The sequence below is a fragment of the Schistocerca piceifrons genome, chromosome X (genome assembly GCF_021461385.2).
Source record: "Schistocerca piceifrons isolate TAMUIC-IGC-003096 chromosome X, iqSchPice1.1, whole genome shotgun sequence".
In the NCBI taxonomy this organism is placed as follows: Eukaryota; Metazoa; Arthropoda; class Insecta; order Orthoptera; family Acrididae; genus Schistocerca; species Schistocerca piceifrons.
This window is the reverse complement of record NC_060149.1, coordinates 627,252,473-627,265,201: the sequence shown is the minus strand read 5'-3', so window position 1 is coordinate 627,265,201 and position 12,729 is coordinate 627,252,473.

Sequence of the window (12,729 nt, the reverse complement as noted above, 5' to 3'; positions counted from 1 at the left end):
TGCTTTCTTTTCTGCTAAACATCTTTCACCTGTATACAGTACTAGGCTCTACTATTCAAATATTCTTCAGTCAAATCATATATTTATGAAGATACTTTGTATGATCATATCCTAATTATCAAGTGGAGATGTGGTACAAATCGAACACCTTAAGGAATTCTGGGAGTGTGGAATACACTTGTTCACCTATATCGACTCTTTTAAAGATATTAGCGTGACCAGAACGAGTTGTGTTTCATACGAGTGCTGATTCCTTGAAAGGAGCATCTATTTCTCCAAAAAGCCATATTTTTCGAGCTTAGCATATGCCATACAATACTGCAGCACATGGACATTAGCAGTATTGGCTTGTAATTCTGGACATCCATTCTTTTATTTTCTGTATAAAGAATGACTTGTACTCTATTCCACTAACAAGAAACTGCACGAGAAATAACACGTTTCTACAAATTTTGAAAATCTTAGTGGTATAATGAATAGAATATTATTTTCTTTATATTTTTGGATCACAGAACACTAAAATGAAAATTAAACTGATTGATCGGCTGTCATTTTTGAGGTAATGATATATGTTGCAAGAAAATCTGAAAAAGGCGGTGCCGGCCGCTCAGAGCCATTTGAGCCAAAAAGACGGAAAAATATTCTATATGTCAAGAGCGTCTCTTGTTGCCCACCTCTGTTACTACGATACAGGAGGATCCCGTTTCACCATCCACAAATAATCACTGAAGGTGTCAGAATTCTATATCCCATTTCTGCTTTGTAAAGGGAATTTTTGACGCAAGGTATTGGATACCGAACAACTTACATTTAAAGCTCTTACAAAATTTTTCATCAGATTCTGTTTCATATGTAGGGCTGGAATCAAATGTTTGTGGTGCTTCGTTTCCGAAGTTAATTACTGTCCTTTCATCTATTACTTGTCACTATCACGTCTAGCCCACGAACTACCCATCTGTATTTTGCATAGCCTACTACTGCACGGATTTTACTAATGTCGTGACATGTTTCTTTTGTATTTGTGTCATTTCCAACAGAAATAGCAGGAAATTTGTTGCCATTGTATAAAAGTACTGCTTTAATGCTTACTTTCGAAGCATCAAGGAACAGTCGCCACAGATCAAAACCGAGCATCACATGAGTGTACCCTCCAGACCATCCCTATATCGTTGGTGTACGTGAGGCCACCTTCTGTTTTAAATAACTGCTCCGATCCTTCACTCGTACTGCGAAATGTTGACGCTTTGATGAGGTCATGCAGATGCTACCATTACATGATCGACGAACAAAATGCACCGTCTGATCAAAAGCATCTGTACACCCTTGTCTAATGCTGAACTGACCACCAGATGTCACGAGAGGCGGGCGCGCCAGTATAATAGGAGGGAGGCAGTATTGTATTGTCAGTAGAGAAAAATGGTTCAAATCGCTCTGAGCACTATGGAACTTAACATCTGAGGTCATCAGTCCTCTCGAACTTAGAACTACTTAAACCTAACTAACCTAAGGACATCACACACATCCATGCACGTGGCAGGATTCGAACCTGCGACCGTAACGGTCGCGTGGTTCCAGACTGAAACGCATAGAACCGCTTTGCCACACCGGCCTGCTGTCAGCAGAGAAGCAGTAACAGTAGACGGGGTCGGTCAGCAGAGCTGAGTTATTGGACGCCATCTAAAAAATCCATCAAGTACATTTCAATCCTTTCAAAACTGCCTAAGTCGGTTGCCGGTAAGGGAATTTTGAAGTGAAAACGCGAAGGAACTACAGCTAATCCACCATCAGGCAGACGGACAGTGACTATCGAACATTCCGGAGAGTGGTTGTAAAAAGCCATATAAAGTCGTTGGAAGAAATCACTCTTGAGTTCCAACATGATACAAGCACTCCGGCTAGAGCAGTGAATGTGCATAGGGAGTTAAAAATAACGGGATACAACAATCGAGCAGATCCTCGTAAGTCACATACTTCTGTTGTCAATGCCAAGTGAAACTTGATATGGTGTAAACAGCGACGACCTGGACCGTGGATGACTGGAAACGGGTGATCTGGAGTGATGGGACATGCTATAACCTGTGGTAATCCGGTGCAAGGGTTTGAGTTTGGAATATGTATGGAGAACTTAAAAGTAGGTATCTTCGGTGTAGCGAAGCACCTTAAATCACTTAATAAACAAGGACTCCGTTGAGATTCTATTCCAGTCAAGTTCCTTTCAGTGTATGTTGATACAGTAGCTCCATACTTAGCAATCAGACAGAACCACTCGCTCGTGGAAAGATCCGTAGCTAAAGACTGGAATGTTGCACAAGTCACCCAACAAAGAAAACGGGAATATCAGCTGAATTACAGAGCCATATGGCTAAAGCCGACTTGCAGTAGGATTTTGGAACTTATTCTGTGCTCGAACACAATGAACTGTCCCGAAGAAAACGATTTATTGACAAGCAGCCAACATGAATTCAGAAAATGTCGTTCTTGTGAAATTCTCACGAAGTAACGAGTGCTATCGACAGGGGATGTCAAACTGATTCCATATTTTTGATTCCCCAAAAGACTTTTACACCGTTCCTCACAAGCGACTTCTAACCAAATTGTGTACCTGTGGAGTATCGTTTCAACTGTGCGACTGGTTTCGTGATTTCCTGTTAGAAAGATCACAGATAGTAGTAGCTGACGGAAAGTCATCGAGTAAAACAGAAATGATATCTGGCGTCACACAAGGAAGTGTTATAGGCTCGCTGCTGTTCCTGATCTACATAAACGAAGCAGGAGACTATCTAAGCAGTCGTCTTAGGTTGTTTGCATATGACGCTGTCGTTTTTCGTCTAGTAAAGTCATGAGAAGATCAAAACAAATTGCAAAACTGCTCTGAGCACTATGGGAGATTGGCATACAAAAGCCTGAACTTAGCGCTGAGAGCTGTATGTGTGTCGTAATTAGGTGGGTGGAGACGTATATTGTGGTATAGCGAATCGTGATTTTTCCGCTTCTCAAAAGACGCAAGGCGTCGAGTGCACCGACAATGAGCCGTTTAATCAGCAGTTGGCGTCGTTCATGTCACATTTGGTTCTGTAATGGTTTGGGAGTATTTTTAGTTCCATGTCCTGAGCCCACTCGTTCAGGTTACCGCCTACAGGAACCGGGAAGTGTTTTTCAATATTCTCGGCGACAAGGTGTTGCATTTTCTTCTACATTTTCGTTATTAGGACACTGCTGTATTCCAGCATGACAACAGCACTGTTCACAAGGCTGTACGCTACGTTCCTGGTTTGACGAAGCAATCGCACATCGACTGGCCCGCTAATAACTCGATGTTAATCCATTGGAAATGTCTGAGTCTGGAACAGCGGATGAAGCGTAGCTATCAATATCCCCGCACTTAGATAGATCTGCAGTGTACGGCATTTAATAATCAATGAGTGTATTCAGCTGGATACTGCATGGATGAAGAAATTTGTGAGCTCTCTTCCTCGCTAACCTGAGTTAGTTCCATGGGATTCAAGAAGGCGCAACGGGCAGGCAATCCATTCGCCGAATATCCTCTCGTTCTAGGAGGTCGTCCACCTGCGCTATTCCTGTGGTCGCGCATTGAGATCCATAAGAATGAAGTCAGGGCCAAACGCATCCCTGAAGAGACCCACGGGAAGGAGTACAGTCTCAGAACAACACTGACCGGTGAGTACACCGAATTTGGTGGTCAGTATGTCCAAGCGACATTATGCCTCCCCGTACAATAACACCTGGACCACCAGAATAATCATCTTCGACAATGTGCTTTTTTTTCAAGTTTATTGGCTTTCGGTTCGTGCCCATACAGTCATTTCAACAGTGGAATGTCAGTTGTGACGATACTAATGTAAGTACAGCACAACAACAAGTCACCAAAGGGGGAAACTCTCCGACCGGAGCGGGAGTTGAACCCAGGCCTCGTTGGTTAGCGCCCTACCGTGCTGACCGTACAGCTACCAAGGCCGACATCGACAAAATTCCTGGGGGTATTACGTACCCTCATATGGCAGTGAGACATCCCGAGAAAGCTGCTTCTGTCCTTAAGTTTTACACACCAGTATATGAGCTAGTAAAGGGATTATTCCTATACTCAATTCAAATAGCACAGAGTAACCACCAATAATGTCTCATTCTATGACGCTCTGATTCTATCGACAAATTTTGAATGTAACACAGGGAATCAGTTGACAGTCAGGTAATGTATTACTATAGACCATTACTTAACGTTCATCGACTTGATAAATACTAGTAACGAAACTTACTTCCATGTCTACTGCATTAATGCTTGCAAGCTTTAGTTGTCTTCACTCCGGTTGTGGAAGTTTCCGTACATAGCTTTTGTAGAGTAATTTATGTACTTGCCGCATGGACGTGGGTTTGTGGAGTGGGCGCGACACAAGTACAAGTCTCAGACGGAACTAAAAATCATCTGGCGGGAGCGACGTGCCCTTTTCCCAGCGGGATACAAAATTTATAACTTTCTCATTATGTACGAGCTCTCTTTGGAATAATTTTTCGTTAATATGAAAGTTTCATCAGCGTCCTGAATAATCGACCATCACCGTAGACGAAAAGCGTAATTCCAGAATGGCGAAATTTATCGCTCCTTGGAGAACCGGAGCGTTCTCCGTCGACTGCGGGGAAGGCTGCGATGCAAATCAGCAGCTACTTCTGTGGCGTTTCATTACCGCCCGCTTTCTCTTCCGTCCCCAGGGCTGCAGAACTAAAAGCGCTGCCGTTTATCTCTACTCAGCCTCAGGGACAAAATGGAAACACATATATCGCGGCAGGCCGTAAAGAAACGTATCTCGCTCATTCGAGACAAGCGGCGCACCTGCGTATGGAAGAGCAGTCTTTCTGCTACAGCATACTATGCCAAAAACAGCATTAGCGTTGGTTGTCCTCATACAATTTAAATATCGGCAAAGATATAATTGAACCTCCAATTTGGTGGTCAATTGTGTAATTAATTATGTACCCTGTGCAACAATTATATCTGCGGAATAAGGTCAGTGATCGATACAAGCAAAAGAAGAAGCAGAATGGAGGCAAATACAGCCTGTAAACCGTAACATCTCCCTGAATCGGAAGCAGAGTGTCTTTCGATCGGACACCGAGTTAGAGTGGGAGACGGATTTTAGTATCTAACCTGTCACACAGTTAATGAAGTGCAAATAATTCAAGGGTCCATCGACTTGCTTTCGGATCCACTTTGTTCCTTAGCTACAGCGGAAAGAAAACTGGAAATGGAGTATCCTAGCCACTGAAATTACTGAAAAACTGTCGTCTCCTAAATATTTTTAGTAATATTACCAAGTCTTTTTCTTATATTTCTTCTTTTCTATTGTCTTCTATTTCATCTCTCTGTCGTACATTTTATTATGATTAGTTCCTTACTAATACCACTGTATTATATTTCTTCTCTCTTAAAATTAGGTAGAGCGTAATTTTAAGAGGTAATTAGTATTACTTAATTAAGGGTCATAAATTCCTTAGCAGAAACAGGTGCACATCAATTCATTGTCAGAACGATCGTCTGTCGCCAGGGGACGATATCATAACAATAAATGAGTATTTTAAGAAATAGCAACAGAAATGTATATGAATTCCATACAACTAACACGTTTCAAAACCTGTTATGTACAACCATACGGTCCGTATTTGTTACCTAGACACCCTGCCGGGGTGGCCGAGCGGTTCTAGGTGCTACAGTCTGGAACCGAGCGACCGCTACGGTCGCAGGTTCGACAAACCCTAAACAGTAATGAGTTTACCCACTCCGACAAACCCTAAGAAAATAAAAGACAAAATAAACTACACTTACACCACGAAGGAATTATCCAAATGGGATGAAAATCTGTAGAGGGGATAAACATGTACACGCTTAAATGATTACACTTTCAGAAATATTGGATGAGTTATCCAAGAGAAAGAGCTTCACAAATTGAGCAAGTCAATAACGCGTTAGTACACCTCTGATCCTTATCCAAGCATTTATTCGGCTTGGCACTGATTGATAGAGTTGGATGTCCTCCAGAGGGATATCTTGTCCACATCTGTCCCACTGGGACGTTATATCGTCCAGATTTCCAGCTGGTTGGAAAATCCAAACCATAATGCTACAAACGTTCTCAACTGGCGAGAGATTCTGCTATCATACTGGCAAAGGTGGGAGTTGGCAAGCACAGAAACAAGCAGTAGAAAATCTCGCGGTATGCAGGCGGGCATTATGTTGCTGAAATGTAAGCCCAGTATTATTTGCCATTAGGGGCACCAAAATCGGACGTAGAATATCATCGACGTACCACTGTGCTGAAAGGGTGCCGCGGGTGACAACCAAAGGAGTCCTGCTACGAAAAGAAATGGCACCTCAGACGATCACGTTTGGTTATTGGGTCGTATGGTGGGTGACAGTCCGGTTGGTATCCGACCACTGTCCTGGGAGGCTCCAGACACGCCTTCTGCCTGGAATCTCATTGCAAGAAATAGGATTGTCTTCAGCGATGAGTCCCGCTTTGAATTAAGCCCCGATGAATAGCGAAGACGGCCCTTCATGGCAAGCCATCCTGGGCTTACATTTCGCCAGGATAATGACCGCCCGTACACGGTAAGACTTTCTATTACTTGTCTTCGTGCTTATCAAACCCCACCTTGCCCAGCAAGGTCAGCAGATCTCTCACCAATTGAGAACGTTTCGAGCATTATTGGCAGGGCCCCACAATCACCTCGAAATTTTGACCATTCAACGCGCAAATTGGATCTAGATCCCATACAGGTAATTCATTCGTGGTGTATTTTTGGAATTTCTGGTATTTTATTGGATGGAGAGGAAAGACCCTGACACGCCATCCCTAATAGGCCCTTGCCAAGAAATCAGTGTGAGGATTACCACCCTTGTGACGATGCTCAGCAATTAAAATAGGACTGATTTTGACTTTTCACTCCCATTATTCCCTGACATTGTGAATTCTCGGACAGCTTCTCTTTCAGGATTCCTGTGGTAAAAGTTCCGTAACTGTAGTGTTTTTGTTTTTTCGTTTAGTGACAGAGGCAAGACTCCCCAGTTTCTAGAGCCCTATACGCACAAACTGGAATGAAAGAGCTCAATGGATAGGCATCGAACTCCGTGCACGAATCCAGGCCCTTTAGATGAAGTGCAGCAGGTGTTGTCGTGTCAGCTCAGAACGTAGGCTGAATTCTTATGGATGAGTGCTAAGTCGTGTCAATTCAGTAGATTCCCACAGTTAACTTGTTTTTACTGTTGATAATCTTGGAAGGAAGGAAGATCGAGTTTGATGTGCCATTGATGAAGACGCCATTAGACACGGAGCGCAAGCTCGGGTGGGAGAATAATAGAGAAGAAAATCAGCTGCGGCCTTACAAAGGAACCAATATAACATTTTTACTTAGCGACCTTGGAAAGGCACATAACTCCAAATCTGGGTGACGGTTACCATATGGAGTGTTTGTCAAGTGCCTTACCGTAGCGCCACATTCGTACATCTCTCTACTTTTACCCACCAATATTTTATGTCCCTCCCCCCATGAACCATGGACCTTGCCGTTGGTGGGGAGGCTTGCGTGCCTCAACGATACAGATAGCCGTACCGTAGGTGCAACCACAACGGAGGGGTATCTGTTGAGAAGCCAGACAAACGTGTGGTTCCTGAAGAGGGGCAGCAGCCTTTTCAGTAGCTGCAGAGGCAACAGTCTGGATGATTGACTGATCTGGCCTTGTAACACGAACCAAAATGGCCTTGCTGTTCTAGTACTGCGAACGGCTGAAAGCAAGGGGAAACTACAGCCGTAATTTTTCCCGAGGGCATGCAGCTTTACTGTATGATTAAATGATGATGGCATCCTCTTGGGTAAAATATTCCGGAGGTAAAATAGTCCCCCATTCGGATCTCCGGGCGGGGACTACTCAAGAGAACGTTGTTAGCAGGAGAAAGAAAACTGGCGTTCTACGGATCGGAGCGTGGAGTGTCAGATCCATTAATCGGGCAGGTAGGTTAGAAAATTTAAAAATGGAAATGGATAGGTTAAAGTTAGATATAGTGGGAATTAGTGAAATTCGGTGGCAGGAGGAACAAGACTTTTGGTCAGGTGAATACAGGGTTATAAATACAAAATCAAATAGGGGTAATGCAGGAGTAAGTTTAATAATGAATAAAAAAATAAGAGTACGGGTAAGCTACTACAAACAGCACAGTGAACGCATTATTGTGTCCAAGATAGACACGAAGCCCACACCTACTACAGTAGTACAAGTTTATATGCCAACTAGCTCTACAGATGACGAAGAAACTGATGAAATGTATGATGAGATAAAATAAATTATTCAGGTAGTGAAGGGAGACGAAAATTTAATAGTCATGGGTGACTGGAATTCAAGAGTAGGAAAAGGGAGAGAAGGAAACATAGTAGGTGAATATGGATTGGGGCTAAGAAATGAAAGAGGAAGCCGCCTGGTAGAATTTTGCGCAGAGCATAACTTAATCACAGCTAACACTTGGTTTAAGAATCATGAAAGAAGGTTGTATACATGGAAGAACCCTGGAGATACTAAAAGGTATCAGATAGATTACATAATGGTAAGACAGAGATTTAGGAACCAGGTTTTAAATTGTAAGACATTTCCAGGGGCAGATGTGGACTCTGACCACAATCTATTGGTTATGAACTGTAGATTAAAACTGAAGAAACTGTAAACAGGTGGGAATTTAAGGAGATGGGACCTGGATAAACTGACTAAACCAGATGTTGTACAGAGTTTCAGGGAGAGCATAATGGAGCAATTGACAGGAATGGGGGAAAGAAATACAGTAGAAGAAGAATGGGTAGCTTTGAGGGATGAAATAGTGAAGGCAGCAGAGGATCAAGTAGGTAAAAAGACGAGGGCTAGTAGAAATCCTTGGTTAACAGAAGAAATATTGAATTTAATTGATGAAAGGAGAAAATATAAAAATTCAGTAAATGAAGCAAGCAAAAAGGAATACAAACGTCTCAAAAATGATATCGACAGGAAGTGCAAAATGGCTAAGCAGGGATGGCTAGAGGACAAATGTAAGGATGTAGAGACTTATTTCACTAGGGGTAAGATAGATACTGCCTATGCCGGCCGGGATGGTCTAGCGGTTCTAAGCGCGCAGTCCGGAACCGCGCGACTGCTACGGTCGCAGGTTCGAATCCTGCCTCGGGCATGGATGTGTGTGATGTCCTTAGGTTAGTTAGGTTTAAGTAGTTCTAAGTTCTAGGGGACTGATGACCACAGATGTTAAGTCCCATAGTGCTCAGAACCATTTTAGATACTGCCTACAGGAAAATTACAGAGACCTTTGGAGAAAGGAGAACCACTTGCATGAATATCAAGAGCTCAGATGGAAACCCAGTTCTAAGCAAAGAAGGGAAAGCAGAAAGGTGGAAGGAGTATATAGAGGGTCTATACAAGGGCGATGTACTTGAGGACAATATTATGGAAATGGAAGAGGATGTAGATGAAGATGAAATAGGAGATATGATACTGCGTGAAGAGTTTGACAGAGCACTGAAAGACCTGAGTCGAAACAAGGCCCCCGGAGTAGACAACATTCCATTAGAACTACTTACAGCCTTGGGAGAGCCACTTTTGACAAAACTCTACCATCTGGTGAGCAAGATGTATAAGACAGGCGAAATACCCTCAGAGTTCAAGAAGAATATAATAATTCCAATCCTAAAGAAAGCAGGTGTTGACAGATGTGAAAATTACCGAACTATCAGTTTAATAAGTCACAGCTGCAAAATACTAACGCGAATTCTTTAGAGACGAATGGAAAAAATGATGGAAGCCGACCCCGGGCAAGATCAGTTTGGACTCCGTAGAAATGTTGGAACAAGTGAGTCAATATTGACCCTACGACTTATCTTAGAAGAAAGATTAAGGAAAGGCAAACCTACGTTTCTAGCATTTTTAGACTTAGAGAAAGCTTTTGACATTGTTGATTGGAATACTCTCTTTCAAATTCTGAAGGTGGCAGGGGTAAAATACAGGGAGTGAAAGGCTATTTACAATTTGTACAGAAACCAGATGGCAGTTATAAGAGTCGAGGGGTATGAAAGGGAAGCAGTGGTTGGGAAGGGAGTGAGACAGGGTTGTATCCTATCCCCGATGTTATTCAATCTGTATATTGAGCAAGCAATAAAGGAAACAAAAGAAAAATTCGGAGTATGTATTAAAATCCATGGAGAAGAAATAAAAACTTTGAGGTTCGCCGATGACATTGTAATTCTGTCAGAGACAGCAAAGGACTTCGAAGAGCAGTTGAACGGAATGGACAGTGTCTTGAAAGGAGGGTATAAGATGAACATCAACAAAAACAAAACGAGGATAATGGAATGTAGTCAAATTAAGTCGGGTGATGCTGAGGGAATTAGATTAGGAAGTGAGTCACTTAAAGTAGTAAAGGAGTTTTGCTATTTGGGGAGCAAAATAACTGATGATGGTCGAAGTAGAGAGGATATAAAATGTAGACTGGCAATGGCAAGGAATGCGTTTCTGAAGACGAAAAATTTGTTAACATCGAGTATAGATTTAAGTGTCAGGAAGTTGTTTCTGAAAGTATTTGTATGGAGTGTAGCCATGTATGGAAGTCAAACGTGGACGACAAATAGTTTAGACAAGAAGAGAATAGAAGCTTTCGAAATGTGGTGTTACAGAAGAATGCTGAAGATTAGATGGGTAGATCACACAACTAATGAGGAGGTATTGAATAGAATTGGGGAGAAGAGGAGTTTGTGGCACAACTTGACAAGAAGAAGGGACCGGTTGGTAGGACATGTTTTGAGACATCGAGGGATCACCAATTTAGTATTGGAGGGCAGCGTGGAGGGTAAAAATCGTAGAGGGAGACCAAGAGATGAATACACTAAGCAGATTCAGAAGGATGTAGGCTGCAGTAGGTACTGGGAGATTAAGAAGCTTGCACAGGATAGAGTAGCATGGAGAGCTGCATCAAACCAGTCTCAGGACTGAAGACCACAACAACAACAACAACAACAACAGCAACATTTTATGTCACTGATCGTGTAATCTTTGCCGTAATTTTATTATTTCAATGAGGAATGCCTATTTTATCAACGTGAGAAAGAACTAGATAGCAATAACTAAACTGTCGATTGTCTTCCATCATTAGTTCTAAAGGAGACTACTAATATTGCTTCCTGTATCGGATGGTAGTAGCGACTGCAAAAGTCGACCGATTAACAGGAAACTGAAATAAATTATGTATGCTAATGTACACAAAGACTAACGTACGCCGCGTCTCATCACGAAGCTACAGCCGCGCGAGATTAGCCGAGCGGTTTTAGGCGTTGCAATCATGGACTGTGCGGCTGGTCTCGGCGGAGGTTCGAATCCGCCCTCGGGCATGGGTGTGTGTGCTTGTCCTTAGGATAATTTAGGTTAAGTAGTGTGTAAGGTTAGGGACTGATGACCTTAGTAGTTAAGTCCCATAAGATTTCATACACATTTGAACATTTTTTTTGACTAACGTACGGTGGAAAAACATTAAAACACATAACATAGATCTTAAAGCACCTACCACAGCTTGTGTGGCCAGGAGTTACTAGTATTGTTAGGCGGATTCTGGCACAGCCTGCATTGCTGCTAAATTTCTGCCTTCTCTTCTCATTACGACGTCATTTATGACGTCATGCATTGTTGCCAGATTTCTCCCCCTCCCTCACCCCTCTGACATAGGCCTATTGCTCACTGTATGAAATTGTTAAAAATTCAAAAATTAGTAGGAAATTCAAAATATGCAGGCTTTTCTCCCCACTCCTATGACGTCACTGTGGAGTCAGGGTGCTTATCCTAACTGTAAACTGGCAGGAAATCCAAGATGGGCAGTTATCCTTCTGGCTAAAATACAATATGATGATGTTACGTGGCCATTTTTCTCCGAAATTGTCCACTAACAGATCTGAAAGGATGATATGCAAATTCCCTTGATCAAGAAGTCATTCAGTTACACTGCCCTGTAACTCCAGAGCTGGGCCAGCGTCACCAGTGGCTGCTTTCATTTCACTGTTTTTCTTCCCTTCTCTAAGTGTTACACTGGAGGCTTCCAAAAGCTGAGAGCAAGGCTGGAGAGCAAAAGGCGTTTCTTAAAAGAACATAACAGAGTTGTAAACTTGTTCAGGCCTAGAGTAGGTTTCAGGAGGCAGCCAGAACGGTATTCACCAGGCATCATTAACCTCCCGTACGACCAGTGGCTACGAATGTATTCTTTCCGAAAGACACAACATTCTGGAAGGAGGCCCTTTATGGATAGATAAAAAACTTCTTTAGAGGTGTTGCTTCCCTTAGCCCTCTGTGGGAAATGGCTTTGAGTCCATGGCCATTCCAGCAAACGTCTGTTCAAAATTTTCAGAATCCAGAAATCGTAATGGTTTACCATCTCTCTCTCGAGGTTTGGCGCATTTTTTATTTGAGGCCTATGCGCCAAGTTTGCCGTTTGTCGGTTTCAGAATCATGTCATGGAACGGAAGAAGTCTTCTGGCTCCATTTTCCCCCTTCCGATTGATTGGATTAGTAATAATGAGATAGAAATAAGTAGGGTATTGCTTGACTTAGTTACCTATTGTTAATTTACTGGAACTCACAATCTCTGCGCTCGTTGGGCGGCGAGTTCCCGCTCTGGCGAAAGGACAGCCAAACAACAGTGCGTTAAGGCC